This window comes from Amblyomma mixtum, chromosome 8, assembly GCF_055824585.1.
Source record: "Amblyomma mixtum isolate Tamu chromosome 8, ASM5582458v1, whole genome shotgun sequence".
Lineage (NCBI taxonomy): Eukaryota > Metazoa > Arthropoda > Arachnida > Ixodida > Ixodidae > Amblyomma > Amblyomma mixtum.
In genome coordinates, this window is record NC_143019.1 from 120499455 (window position 1) to 120513256 (window position 13802).

The window sequence follows — 13802 nt, forward strand, 5'->3', positions numbered from 1 at the left end:
CTCTAAATCTTTAGCTCAAAACAAAGTAGCCTTTCCCTTTATGATTTCGCACACTCAAAAAAGAAAGGAACAAAAAACCAGCTACTTCGAAGGGCTACGCGGGGGTGAAAGCCGACTCACCTCCGCCGTGTCGAAGTGATTAGCCCTTCAGACGCGCCCTCTGGGGTCGCGCTTTGACTGATGACACTGCTGTCATTTCGTTACAAAAGGCCACTGAAAAAAGCCATCTACGACTCCCTCTGTCGTCTCCGCGCCCCCTCGATACACTCAGAAGGCCTTGGTAGGGCATGCAAAGTTGAGAACCGGCTCTTGGCGACGCACAGTGACCAGCGCGAGAAGCTGTTCTTTGTTCTCGCCCCCAGCACGAAGCTCGGCCACCCTTTCGCCCTGCGCGCTTCCCGGAATCCAGTGCCGAAAGTGAAGGACACATCTTTCTTTTCAATTGCGCGCGGTGGACATGCCTGCGTGCGGGGTCTCTGTTTCTCAATCCCTGTGCTCGCATGCTCTTGGGCCGCTTTGCCTTTTCCCTTGCCGCCTTCTTGTCAGGTACGGGTTGTCTGGGTTTTCCCGCAGGCCGATGCCCTTTGAAAAACCTCCCTCCTGCTCTGCTTGGAAGATGCGGTCTTCCCTTTCTGTTACTGCGGTCCGGTTTCAAACAATCCACGCGTGTCGCCTGACCAGTAACTTTAGCTGCAAGCTTGCGAGCTATAATGCGGGAAGGCTTTTCTTTCCCTTCTGCCGCATTTTCATCTGTGCTAACACTAGCACCTGTCCGCACACGTGAATTTAGGGCCTGACATTTCATCCGTTTCCTTTTTGTCCTCGCCCTCTTTCTTTTTCGCTTTGGACTTTGCGCGTGCACCGCATGAGCCAAGACTGTTTCCTCCAGCCCTTGACATGCACCGCGTGATCCTTCCTTAGTCACAAAATTGACCTCTTTGCCTTCGCAACAGATGGTCATCTCCACAGAGCTGACAGACGGACCTTCAGCTGCCCCGGAAATGAGCAGTTCGCTCCCCTGAAGGTAGTCCTCTGCAGCTGGCTTACCGCTCTCAGTGCTTTCCTCTGAAACGCACTGCTCATCTATAATCGGGCTCTCGTCCTTTGTCTCAGCATGGCGTTCAATACTGCGTTCTAACCCGACAGCAGCTTCACACTCTTGATACGCCAGCTTCGCCGAGGTAGCCATAACCCTGGCTTGGTCACTGGCACCGCAGTGACGCCTCAAATCGGAGTTGCAACGATTCACAATTCCTAAAGGGCTCCCCTTTGTTTCCCTTTTGAAACCTCTGCCTTTGGGGAAATTATCCCTTTCACACCCGTGCCGGTTAGTCGCCTGTACAGGCCCCTTTCTAGCGTCCGCGCGCTTAACCAAATCGGCCACGGTTCCTACTCTCACTGCACAGCCTCTCTTCGGAGCTCTCTCTTTTCTAAACCGCGGGTGCCGGTTAGACTCCGTTTCTCGGCCCTTATTCGCAGGTTTGCGACTACCTGACTTGGCGACGGTCTGTTTAGCTAGCTTGGGAAGTCTCTCTTGGCTCGGCTTTGTCCGACGCCATCCATGCCCTCTCCACTCGTTTTCTGAACGAGCTCTCGCGGAGTTACACTTAGCTAACTCGGAGACGGTCTCTGTAGCCTCTCTATTTTGGCCGTGCTCTGTCGTGTGCCATCCATGCCGGTTTTGCACCATTTCGCAATCCTGTATTATGGCGTCATGTCTCTCTAACTCGGCGATGGACTGGAACATTGAAGGCCATATCTGGACGGAGATAGCGTCACTCATTGCTACTTCGTTCCCATTAAGACCACTGAGCATTGCGAGCCGCCTTTTCTCAGCCTCGAGTTTAAGCTCTTCTAGCTCCGCTGCTAGCTTCTCCATACGCTCCTGGTGCAGTGCCTCTCGTTCCTCTCTTTCCGCTTCCTCAGCTCTTTTACGCTCCTGTTCTTTTGCCCACCTGTCCGTATTATCCCAAGCAATTTCAAAATCATCTTCTTCTTCCTTTTCAAAACATTTGATTGCCCGGATAATATCCGCATCTTTCGCTCTTTCCTCCACATCCACACTTAACTCATCGCACAAGAACAACAGTTCTGTCCTCGACAACCTCGTCAGGTCCACGGTCGCTGCTTTTAAATATTGGTTTTGCTCGCTCATGGTGATTCTGTGCAACTACCTCTGTGCTACAGACATACAAACACCGATCAACCAGCAGTTCAAATTATTAACCCAGAATTTGAAGCCTGGAGGATCCAAAGCAAAAACCAAACACTCACCCGCAGATGCAGCACCATGTCACCAGGTTCATCACACCGCTGCCAACCAGTTGTTGGCGCTGCCACCAGTTGTTGGCGCTGATGGGTCGGTTCGGCGTCGTTGCTAGCTCGCTGCTGCTGCTGCTCGCTTGACGGAACCGTGGTCAAGCTTCGACACCCGTTCCCACCACCACCAGGACAGGAGTGCCGCCAAGTCGAAGAGTTAAGTGATTGGAGGAAGATTACAAGAGGGTTTATTTACATCTTTTTACATCATGGTTAGAAGTGAGACTCTAGTGAGTTCTGAGAGGCTTGAAGAGAGCTCAAAATGAGGCGAAGTGAGCTGATCTGCCGCATTTGTTCTCGACATTTATAGCCTTCTCGTTCCCCAAAGTCCCTAGGTTGAGGACGCCCACGCCGGGGTGGGAGGGGCCCAGATCGCAAACAACACAAACTTGTGCGCACAAACACACCACTGCACTTAGGGCCACGCCCACGTCACATGTTGAGTCTGAGGGAGAGAAGGTTGTCGTCGAGGTAGCGTTGACTGGTAGGTGATGGCCTCCGGCCAGTCGAAGGTTTCTGCGGGTCACCTACATCTGCTGATAATCAAAGACACCCGCCGCTCGAGGCCGGACGCAAGGTCACGAAAACGCCGAAAGTGGTTCCTCGTGCTTGGGTCGGAGATGATGCCCGCCAGCTTGTCGCGGTGCTTGGCACACCAAAGAGCAACCGGAGACGAGGCCCTTTGTTCCCTGGCACGGTCACGGCAAATGGGGAAGATAACGTTCGTCTCCCCGAGGCGGCGGCGGCGTTCTACACGTGCAGGCACTTTGTGAAGAGGGTCTGGTTTTGGTCCTGCACTCCAACCGGGCAAACTCCGTAATTGAAGTCAGCTGGCACCTGGGTCCTCTCCGCGCGTGCGGTCCAAGGCGGCAGGCCCGAAAGTAATCACGCTGAAGTTGCTCGCAGCTATGCACAGTAGAAACAGGTGTGCTGGCGGCCACCCGGCGAGACTTGTTGACGTCGATCTTAATAAGGCCCATCGCGAGTCAGCGATTATGTATTTTGAATCGGAATGTGATGCCGCGAGAGCAATCGCGACCTCTTCTGCTTGTGTTGCACTGCGGGCTCTGAAAGTGAGGGACCAGGTGGGCCGCATGGTCCGCCGGGTTTCCAACAAACGCGGAGGGTTAGGAAGGAAGGATGCCTTGCAGCTGGCAAACACCTTCGTAACTAGTCGAATACTCTATTCTACTCCTTATCTCCACCTAGGGAAACAAGAGGAGGACGGCCTTGGGGTCATCTTTCGCAAAATTGTTAAACGTGCCCTTGACCTCCCCATCACTACTTCAAACAGCCGGCTTATGGCTCTTGGGGTGGTGAATACTTTCCGGGAGCTCCGGGAGGCGCACCTTACAAACCAGTACACGCGCTTGTCGCTAACGGAGTCGGGTCGCCGCCTTCTTGCTCGACTCCATATCCAACACACCCCTCCAATGGAAGACAGGTTTCGCATCCCGGAACTGTGGAGACGTGCCCACCACGTGCGGCCTCTTCCAGCAAACATGTCACATGAAGACCATACTGGTCGCCCCCTGGCACGAGCGGAAGCGCTAGCCCGATATTATGGCAACAAAACAGGTGTATCATACGTGGACGCCTCCGGCCCTCACCACGGGGGATGGTACACGACCGCGGTAGTTCACAACAGCAACACAGTTAACGGCCTAACTTTCAGAGCCCGCAGTGCAACACAAGCAGAAGAGGTCGCGATCGCTCTCGCGGCCTCACATTCCAATTCAAAATACATAATCACCGACTCGCGAGGGGCCTGTCGGAACGTCGAACAAGGCTGCACTCCCTTCCTAGCCTATCGAATATACCAAAATTGCATACGGGATACGGACCCCGCACACCGTTACCTCATATGGGCCCCTGCTCATCAGGGGTTGGCAGGAAACGAGGCAGCAGACGCAGCCGCCCGCGCGCTCTCTCACCGGGCTGTTTTCTCCTCCCCATCCGATCAGGAACCCGATTTTAATCCGGTCTGTGCATTCAAAGATATTACAACATATTATCAAAATTGTCATCGCCTTTACCCTAGCCCATGTAAAGGCCTGAAGAAGGCGGATGAGCGGCTCCTTCTCCGCCTTCTCACCAATACATTGCTGTGCCCGGCAGCGCTAAAACATTTTGACCCCTCCTTTAGCGGCAGCTGCCCACACTGTAGTGCAGTGTCTTCTGACACCTATCACATGGTGTGGGCCTGCCCCTCCAACCCCGCTATTCCCCCATCCCCAACCCAACCCGGGAGGACTGGAAGGCGACCCTGCTCGGCTGCCACGACTCAACAAGCCTTAGTCGGGCGCGCCCGGGCGGCGGCAACCGCCACTGGGGTCCCATACTAGGGACCTCCACCTAGTGTTTGTAAGGATCGGTCCTTTACGGGCTGATCCAAACATACCTCCTGTTCATTCGTAATAAATGTTTTCACCACCACCACCCGGGTTCAAGAAGCCGTTCAGCCGTGACCTCGCCTGCTCCGTTGCCTAAGCTCGTCTCCTCGCGCCGCTTGCGCCACGCCCCGCGTCTCTCTTTTTCCTCTCCTTCCGTCTCTTTCCTAAGAGAGCGTCAGGCCGCCGCTAGTGCTGAAGGGCGCTGGCGGCGCATCACAGCTAGGGTGCCTTGATGCGCGCGCGCCCTCCGCGCGCATCGAGGCACCCTAATCACAGTTTGTTTCCTATTTGAAACCCTGGGTTGCTACACATATCTGTGTTAAAAATTATAAACTTTTCTCTTTTTCATTGCCATTTAAGATACTGCTGCGCATCGGGGGCTACCACATACAGGCTATATTGATCAAATTTTTTGAGCGCAACTCTTTGTCGCCCGTTTCTGCGTTTCGTGGCATCGCCGTTGCCGTCGCGGTTGTCCGTTGTAACCAGCAGTGGACACCCTTTAAACAATGGTGGTGGTGGTGTAAAACATTTTTTTGTACTATATACAGAGGTATTGCTTGGACCGTGCCTGAAGGGCCCGGCCCTCACAATCACTACACGGGATCCCTAGTCGGGGCCCCTGTGGCCACCGGGGCGGCCCGGGCTCTTGTCACCAGGGCTCGTTGGTCCTGGAGAGTTGAGCAGCCGAGCAGGGCAGCCTCCCAGTCCTCTCGGGTGGGGTGGGGGTGGGGTGGGAAAGCAGGATTGGCAGGGCATGCCCACACCATGTGATACGTGTCCGCAAACACTTCCCCACAGTGTGGACACTCGCCCGAAAAAGCCGAATTGAAATGTTTGAGCACTGCCGGGCACAGTACCGTGTTGGTGTAGAGGCGAAGTAGCCAACGCTCCTCTGCCTTATTGAGGCCTTTACAGGGGGGTGGGTATCGGCCGTGAGCGTTTTGATACAGGAGAGAGATCTCCCGAAAAGTAATAGCCGGATTAAAATCAGTAGCCGGATCAGGCGGCGAAAGAGGCGATGCCCGGTGGTTAAGCCCTGTAGTGCCGGAGCCCACATTTCGCTGGCTGGCCTCTTTGGAAACAAGCGCTGCGCGCCCGCCGTCGCTCAAAGCAGGCCCAGACTCTCTCGGACATGTCGCGGCGTGCAGCGTGACTCATCCCGCCAGCGCGGCGCCGACACGGACACTTCCTCCTTCCCTCCTCTCCGTCGGTGCGAACTCCTCCGACACTGGCCGGCTCTCGACCATTGTCTAATTTGAACGGTGGCCAGTGATTGGAGGATTTGAACGGCTGGCTGCCGTAACCGTTACCAGCGGCTATAAAAACGGAGCCGCGCTGAACCCGAGCAGCAGACGGGCAGCAGAAGAGCCATCACGCCGGAGCTACGCTCGCCGCCGGGGCCGCCCTTCTTCTGTGTGCCTGCCCGTGGTGCTCTTGACCCTTGTATCATGTAAAAGCCCTTGTACATACTGTACGTAAACGTCCTTTTACTCACCGTCGCCTCGACCGTTTCCTGGCTCGGACTACCAAGTCCCAACAGTGGTGGCAGCGGTGGGATGCCAAGTTCCAACAGTGGATGGCAGCTGCGGGATCGACCGGCGTCAGCTACCTCGGCGCGGTGAGTGCCTGATGTTTTCCCCTCAATTCGCCAGAATGCTCTAGCACAGGTGATTGTAGTTTAGAGTAGGGCTGTGTATTGCACTGGAGAAAGCTTTGCTGTTTCGAGCCAAGTCGGAGCGCTTTGAAACGAAAGCTGGTGCAGAGGGAGTAAACGAGGCGTTGTTGGAAAGAATTACTTGCGCGTGTCATGCTAGTAGCGCTATAGTAGTGAACGGCAAGGGAATTCTAAGAAAAGGGCAAACTACAAGAGGCTATTGTGCGCGATGGAGAACATCAAAGTGAAGGAACTCATCGAAATTTGTGAAGAGTTGGGCATTGATTTGGGCCCCGCAAAACGAAAGCATGCTATTCTCGAGATCATGCGAAAGGAGAATGTAACGGCTGAGGAAGCCAATGAAGCCTGGGAAGAGATCACAGAACGCCGTGAGCACGAAGAGGCTGAAAAGCAGAAGCAGCTTGAGCGCGAACAGGCAGAACGTGAACGCGAGGAGGCAGAAAAACAGAAGCAGCTTGAGCTCGAAGAGGCAGAAAAACGGAAGCAGCTTGAGATAAAACGGCATGCTCGCGCTAAGAAACTGATGGACCTGGAGCTTGAAGCACACGAGATCTTTTATGAGAGAGATAGAACATTGTCCGCTCTGCATGAGACCAACGGTCAGCAGCTGAGAGACAGGCCGCAGCCCTTTGTGATCGCCGAAGATATGGCGAAATATCTTGCGGAGTTCGAGCGCGTCTGCGAGAGAAAGCGCGTTGAGCGGAATGGTTGGGCACAGAAGTTGGTAGCCCTGCTTTCCAGCGAAGCGTATGACGTTGTCAAGCGCCTGTTGGACGACGGCTTGGAGGACTACGATGAGCTGAAAAGCTTCTTACTGGCGAGATATAACGTGTCACCGCTGGACCTTCGCCAAAGGTACCTGCGAGAGAATAGCACCCCATCGTTTAACGATTTTCCCTACCAGTTTAAAGCCGGCATTTTAGAATGGCTCGAAAATGCGGAAGGTTCGGAAGATCGGGACACAGAGGTAGAGTGCGTCGCTGTAGAGCAGCCCTGCCAGTGCGGCACAGAGGAACGTAGTCCGTACTTGGCAGATGTAACTGCTGCTGTAACAGTGAGAATTGCCTCGCATTCGCGAACTGAGGGAACCTCTCTACCATCGGATAAGGTAGTCACAGCATCGGACGGTGAAATCACAGAGGTCGCGCCCATTGAAATTGTGGCGGAGTTACCGGAAAGCGAATCTCCTAGCGTGTCCAAAGCAGGAGAAGTTGCCGAACAGGGCAGAGAGGACGTCCGTCTGGACATTAGTGAAAACGCTTGCGCCGACGCAAGCGAAGTAGATGAGGATGACACACCGCATTCTGCATCGCATTCAACAGAAATGCAGAAACCTGAGACTTCCGATCAACGGATGCGGACGCATATAGAGTTTGCGGACGCTGAGTTGTGCGTTAGTGTCTCTGGCGAGGAATGCGAAACGAGTCCCGTGCTTTCGCACTGCTCTGAGCTTTGCGACGTTCCAGAAAGCAGCTGCAGTAGCGGGAACACCACGACTGAGTGCAGAGCCGACCCTCATCCGAAATTGCCTGAAACCCGTCAGGAGCATGACGAGAGCTGTATGCCAGTACTCATGTCAGGAGAAAGCACTGGTTCGTCCGCGCCTGTAGAACCTAAGGTGCTGGACGACAGTGGAGCACAGGACCTTCCAGACAATATGGGGGCTGTAGATGCCGTTCCATCCGAGATAGATGAGGGCAAATGTGCACTCGTAAAGGCTGGCAAGGAAGAACGCAGTTTGGTGGAGGCTAGTAAAGACGCCAAAGACAGGCCTGATCTAGGTAGCACATATGAATCGGCTGACAATCAGAGTGATATTGTCAGAGAACAGGAACCTAGGCGACAGAAGCAGCACGTGCTTCCTCAGGAGAAAATGAAAGGAAAGCACAACAAAGAAAGCTGCAACCGGAAGGAAAGTAACAGCCGGTTCCGAAAAGTGAGCTATCACCACAAGGCGATAGACAAACAGTGCTGCCGTCGAAAGGAGAGGAAAGGGAAGCTCAAGAGAGAGAGCTGTCACCGAAAGACGATGGAAGGCAGGCAAAAGAAAGAGTGGTGCCGCCGAAAGATCAAAGGCAGGCAGAAGAAAGACGGGCGCCGCCGAAAAGAGAGAAAGGGCAAACGCGGGAAAACGGGTTTCCACCATCGGAAGCGCCAGCGTCGCCGGCGAAATGACTTCAGTAAAGTCAGTCACGTTGTCAGCCCTGTAACTAGCGTCAGAACCAGAGCTAAAGAAATGTGCGATGCATCACTATCGCGCAAAGCGAAGCGCATAAGTGTGCCGAGGCTCATGGATCTGGGCAGCAGGATAAACTGCAGAAAGAAATCGTTCAGGCATTCGCGCGGTAAACAGTATCAAGGCAGGAAACCGCGATACAAGAGAGCGCTGCTCAAGAAGCTCAGAATTAAGGAGCGGGACAAGTGTGAATCTTGCCGCCAGCACAGAGATAGCAAGACGCGCAAAGGCGCGTGCTCTCATGCAGGCTCTCGCTTTCCACTGCAGTCACGGGAGAAACCGTGCTCCCACAGAAAGCGGCACGCGCGCGCGAGGAGAACGCGAGTACGGCTCAAAGAGCGAAAGATTGTGCGAGGCCGCAGTGACAGGAGCAAGAAAATTGGCAAGAAGAAACCGTCTAAGCGCTCGGCCAAGCGGGGTTATCGCGAAAGCCGCGCGTCAGGATAACTCTATTCGGTAGGCGTGAAATCGAAAGGCCGTGTAGATGCGAACCTGAAATCGCGCGGAGAGGCAAAAGGGTGCGCGAGAAATTGAAGACTCGTGGGTCTCACTTGCCACCACGAACAAAGAGAAAGAAAGAACGGTCGCACCGGAAGCGTTGCGCACTCGCAACTGAACGCCGCAACTGGCGCGCGAAGCGCAAAGAACGGGATAAGTCGTCAGTGAGAGAAAACAAATCATTCTCGTACTGTACCGCCCGTAGAAACTGGAAAGACAAGTACAGAGAGAACGAAAAGCGCGTCTACCGCGAAAGAGGCAGAGACGTTAGCTACCACGGTAGGAGAGAGAGAGAGAGAAAAGCGCAGCTACAGCGAAAGAGGCAGAGTCATTAGTTTCCGCTGTAGCGGGTGTCGTTTACCGTCCGTTAGAAGCGAGGAAAACGCGAACGTAGACGCACTAAGCCGTGTGTTCTAAGCAAGGCTGGCTTCGCCTCCTCGTGACCTACGTTTTGTCTCTTCGCGAACAGCTGTTAAGTTCGCTCGCAGATCGGGGAAAAATTGATATCCTCATTTGTGGCCTCAGCTGAGTGGTTTCCTGGCCGAGTGATCTCCAGAGAGCGAATTTATTTTGCATTTATTTCATTCCGAGTGTTTCATGTGTTTGACACTTTGTTTGAGTTAATTACTTTGGAGTTCTTGTATCCCACATGTGTCTCTTGTAGAAGAGGGAACAAAAAGGGGACCGAAATATAGCCAGAGGAGTTTTTATGACCTTTAAGTCTGGTGTATTGACGGGTGACAGAGGGCACTTGCTCGTGTTGGGTGTTGCCTGTTGTCGGTCGGTTCTTGGCAACATGCAGAACGATCAACGACCGATGCTGAGAAGCAAGCTCTTCCGAAGGACCGAGTGAAGCTGGTCCCGGCACCTGGACGACAAAGCTGCGGAGCAGTGATCCTGTCCTGACGAGCGGGACCCGTTCTCGGAAAGGAGCCTGGAGCTACCTGCGGCTGAACACCGGACGAGAACTTGGAGGAGCCTGGCGTACGAGCGCGCCCCGCATCCGAGCCACGCGGAAGTAGCTCGTCTTCGTGGCGCATTGTCTGGCGGCGGTGGTGCTGTAGTGCCGGAGCCCACATTTCGCTGGCTGGCCTCTTTGGAAACAAGCGCTGCGCGCCCGCCGTCGCTCAAAGCAGGCCCAGACTCTCTCGGACATGTCGCGGCGTGCAGCGTGACTCATCCCGCCAGCGCGGCGCCGACACGGACCCTTCCTCCTCTCCTCCTCTCCGTCGGTGCAAACTCCTCCGACGCTCGTCGGCTCTCGACCATTGGTCTAATTTGAACGGTGGCCAGTGATTGGAGGATTTGAACGGCTGGCTGCCGTAACCGTTACCAGCGGCTATAAAAACGGAGCCGCGCTGAACCCGAGCAGCAGACGGGCAGCAGAAGAGCCATCACGCTGGAGCTACGCTCGCCGCCGGGGCCGCCCTTCTTCTGTGTGCCTGCCCGTGGTGCTCTTGACCCTTGTATCATGTAAAAGCCCTTGTACATACTGTACATAAACGTCCTTTTACTCACCGTCGCCTCGACCGTTTCCTGGCTCGGACTACCAAGTCCCAACAGTGGTGGCAGCGGTGGGATGCCAAGTTCCAACAACGCGCGGGCGGTAGTGTCCGCTACCTTATTTCCCTCTATCCCCGCATGTGCCGGGGCCCAGATGATGGTGCGCCGGGTTGGGAAATCCCGGTACTCACATCTGTGTAAAATTTGGAAAGCACGATCTGGAATTTGGCCCTGTTCAAAATTGCGGCAAGCTTCTCTTGAGTCGGTGATAATGACTCGGGACGCTGGATCCGCAGCTGCAAGTGCGATAGCAACTTCCTCCGCGAATGTAATGTTAGAGCGGGAGCATGGAAAGGAGAATGTAAAAGCGAAACTTCCTCCCCTCCTTAGCAACCGGTGTGCCCGTAGGGGGCGCAGCTGTGTATAGAAACCGTGACGTCACACGGTAGCGGTAGAACAAGCGCACGCGCGTCGGCGTTGGCAGCTACACCAACGCTCCTTCGCCAGCCGTCTCGTTGCAGTCGAGTAAGTGAGACACATGGCTCCGAAGCGGCCCGGTGATTCCGCGCCAAGCGGTTCGGAGAAGCGGCAGTGGGTTGACCACAAGGGTTTCGCCAAGCACACATGTGTAAATGATCACCAAACGTGCCCTTCAACCTTAGAAAAGTAGAAACGTTTAATGCAGAAGAGAAAGTTCCTAGCCATTTTAGTTTGCAGTGGCACGCTATTCCATACTTTCACTCCATTATACTTAATTATGCGCTGTCCGTAGGCGTTTCGGATTACAGGGTAATTAAAATTTATATTGCTTGCATGCCTTGTATTTCAATTCAATTCAATTCAATTTTATTCTCCAGTTATACACTGGAACGTTCTCCGGGCTAAAAGGACCGACTGGGCCTTGACTGAGTCCCGGAGACGTTTACAGAGCAGCGACAGGCAGTACATACGGAGAACTACTATACAATACAAAAATTAAACAGAGTATACACATATAAAAAGTACATACATATATACAAAGCACACAAAAGAGGACACTTGTATTGCCATTAGGCAACACAAAAATGTTGTTTGAAAGAGGGTATTTATTTCGTATTATGTTATTTACAACTTATGAAAAAGTTTTGCGCCCACAACGGACAGGACGAAGCAAGATGGATGGAAAACTTTATTATGCAAGCGAGTTTGAACCGTGCAAGCAAGAGACACACACACAGGCGCAACCATCGCGATTTTCATTTCATACAACAAAGGAAAAGGCAAAATCTGCAATCTTTCGAACAAAGGGGCACTGAACTCGTTGGAGTACGTTGTTATACGCAATGCTCTTTACTGCGAAGAAAAAACTTATGGAATCGATGGCACGTGCTGCTACAACCACCGAAGGAATGGAAACATAAGATGCCGAGTTTTACGAAGAATATCAAGTGCCCTCATTTCCGAGGAAATGCAAATTACTAGTTAAGGTCCTAGTCACATATAATAACTCTAAATTAGCTCTTTATGGTTTTTCTGTTAGGCACATTATTTCTTTACAATGCCGCGCTCACTGGCAACTTTGCGAGGGCCACGGTGCACGGCATCTTCAGGCCAGGCATATCTCGGGCATACTTACCTGGTGCCGAGGCGTCCTTGGTCAGGATGGAGGAGCCTCCAGGGCGAGGCTTGGGCATTGCACTGCGCCCGCGTTGACCCCTGCCACTTCCTCAATAGAGGCAGATGGGGCATGCAATTTTTGGTAGTGGGGGACTGCGTGCGCGCGTCCCCCGACCACATGAAACCTCTAAAATCAGAAATAGCTATCAACACAGTCCTAGCGTTGATAAATGTAGTGCTGAAGACGGTTACTTAAGTATGGTGGTAATTTGTGGGCTGATGTGAAATGAAATTTTAACAATTTTACGCTTTGTATTACATTCGGTACACTCGGCTAGAAGAGAGACAAAAAAGAATTGCCGACGATTATGTTACTTCCTCAGCCTCTTCGCGTGGCCACGGCGGTAGGCACGTTTGACTTTTAGAGCGACCGCAGATGGGCCCCCCGCTTCAACCCGTCGGGTGGTCGCGACGATAGTGGTGGTGGTGAAAAACATTTATGGGCAATTAAATTTTTACAGAAAGGTGGTTGGGGTAGGACCCTATTGGCCCTTTCCCTTACAATACTAGGTGGAGCCCCTATTCCGGTGCCCCATTGGCAAGCAACGCCGCCCGCGTCCGTTGAACAAAGGCATTTTGGCTCTTTAGGTCTTGACAGCCGAGCAGGGCCGCCTCCCAGTCCTCTCTGGTGGAGTTGGGGTTGGGGGGGGGGGGTAGATGGGTTTGATTGACACGCCCAAACCATGAGGAAGGTGTCAGCCACCTCCTCACAGAACTCGCACGCGCCATCAACGGATGTGTTGAAATGTTCAATCGAGCGTACGGCCCCGAGCCGGACGCCGTATGGGTGGACGCTGCCTGCACGGGTGATGAAGCGACAGCAGCTACGGTGGACTCCTCTTCATCCACCCTCCTCACACTACCTCTCCCTCCAGACACGTACCCAGAGGCTGCAGAGGAAGCCGCCATTGCACTTGCTATCACCCGCAGGGAAGCCCGGTATATTTTAAGTGACTCTAAAACTGCGATTCTAAATTTTGCTCGAGGCCGAGTTCATGTCCCTGCTTTTGACATACTGGACTCGCCCGATGCACCCCCGCCCCGCCAAGTGGAGCTGATATGGGTGCCTGCGCACTCCGGGAATCCCGGAAACGAGGCCGCCAACCTTTTAGCCCGAGGTTCTTTAAACCGGGCTCAGGTGGCCTCGGATCGGGGATTCACGAAGGATCGCATGCACTCATTCAGTGAGCTGACCCAGGCATACAGAACCTCACGCCAGCTCTACCCCCCGCCCCACCCCTCCCTAGATAACAGACACGCAACACTCTGGCGCAGATTACAAACACATACTCTCCCCTCGCCCCTTACCCTAACCCACTATCATCCCTCCTTCCCCACTCCTGCTTGCGCCCTATGCCCAGAACCCTTCGCTTCTTCCCTCCACATCCTTTCCCTCTGCCCGGCGGACCATCCCCCGCGGGACCTAGAGAACCTGAAGACCTGGGAGGACTGGGAGACCCTGCTGCGCTCGGAGGACCCGGCCGTGTAGACCATCGCCACCGGCCGTGCTGCCAGTGTT

At 53.9% G+C, this 13802-nt stretch overlaps 1 non-coding gene across 1 annotated transcript; it reads left to right on the forward strand.

Annotated features, from left to right (window-relative positions):
- The first annotated feature begins 12234 nt into the window (after window positions 1-12234).
- Window positions 12235-12396, forward strand: LOC149334122 (U1 spliceosomal RNA). Its single transcript, XR_016285384.1, has one exon. It is a non-coding gene; the product is annotated as a U1 spliceosomal RNA (small nuclear RNA).
- Window positions 12397-13802: the final 1406 nt, after the last annotated feature.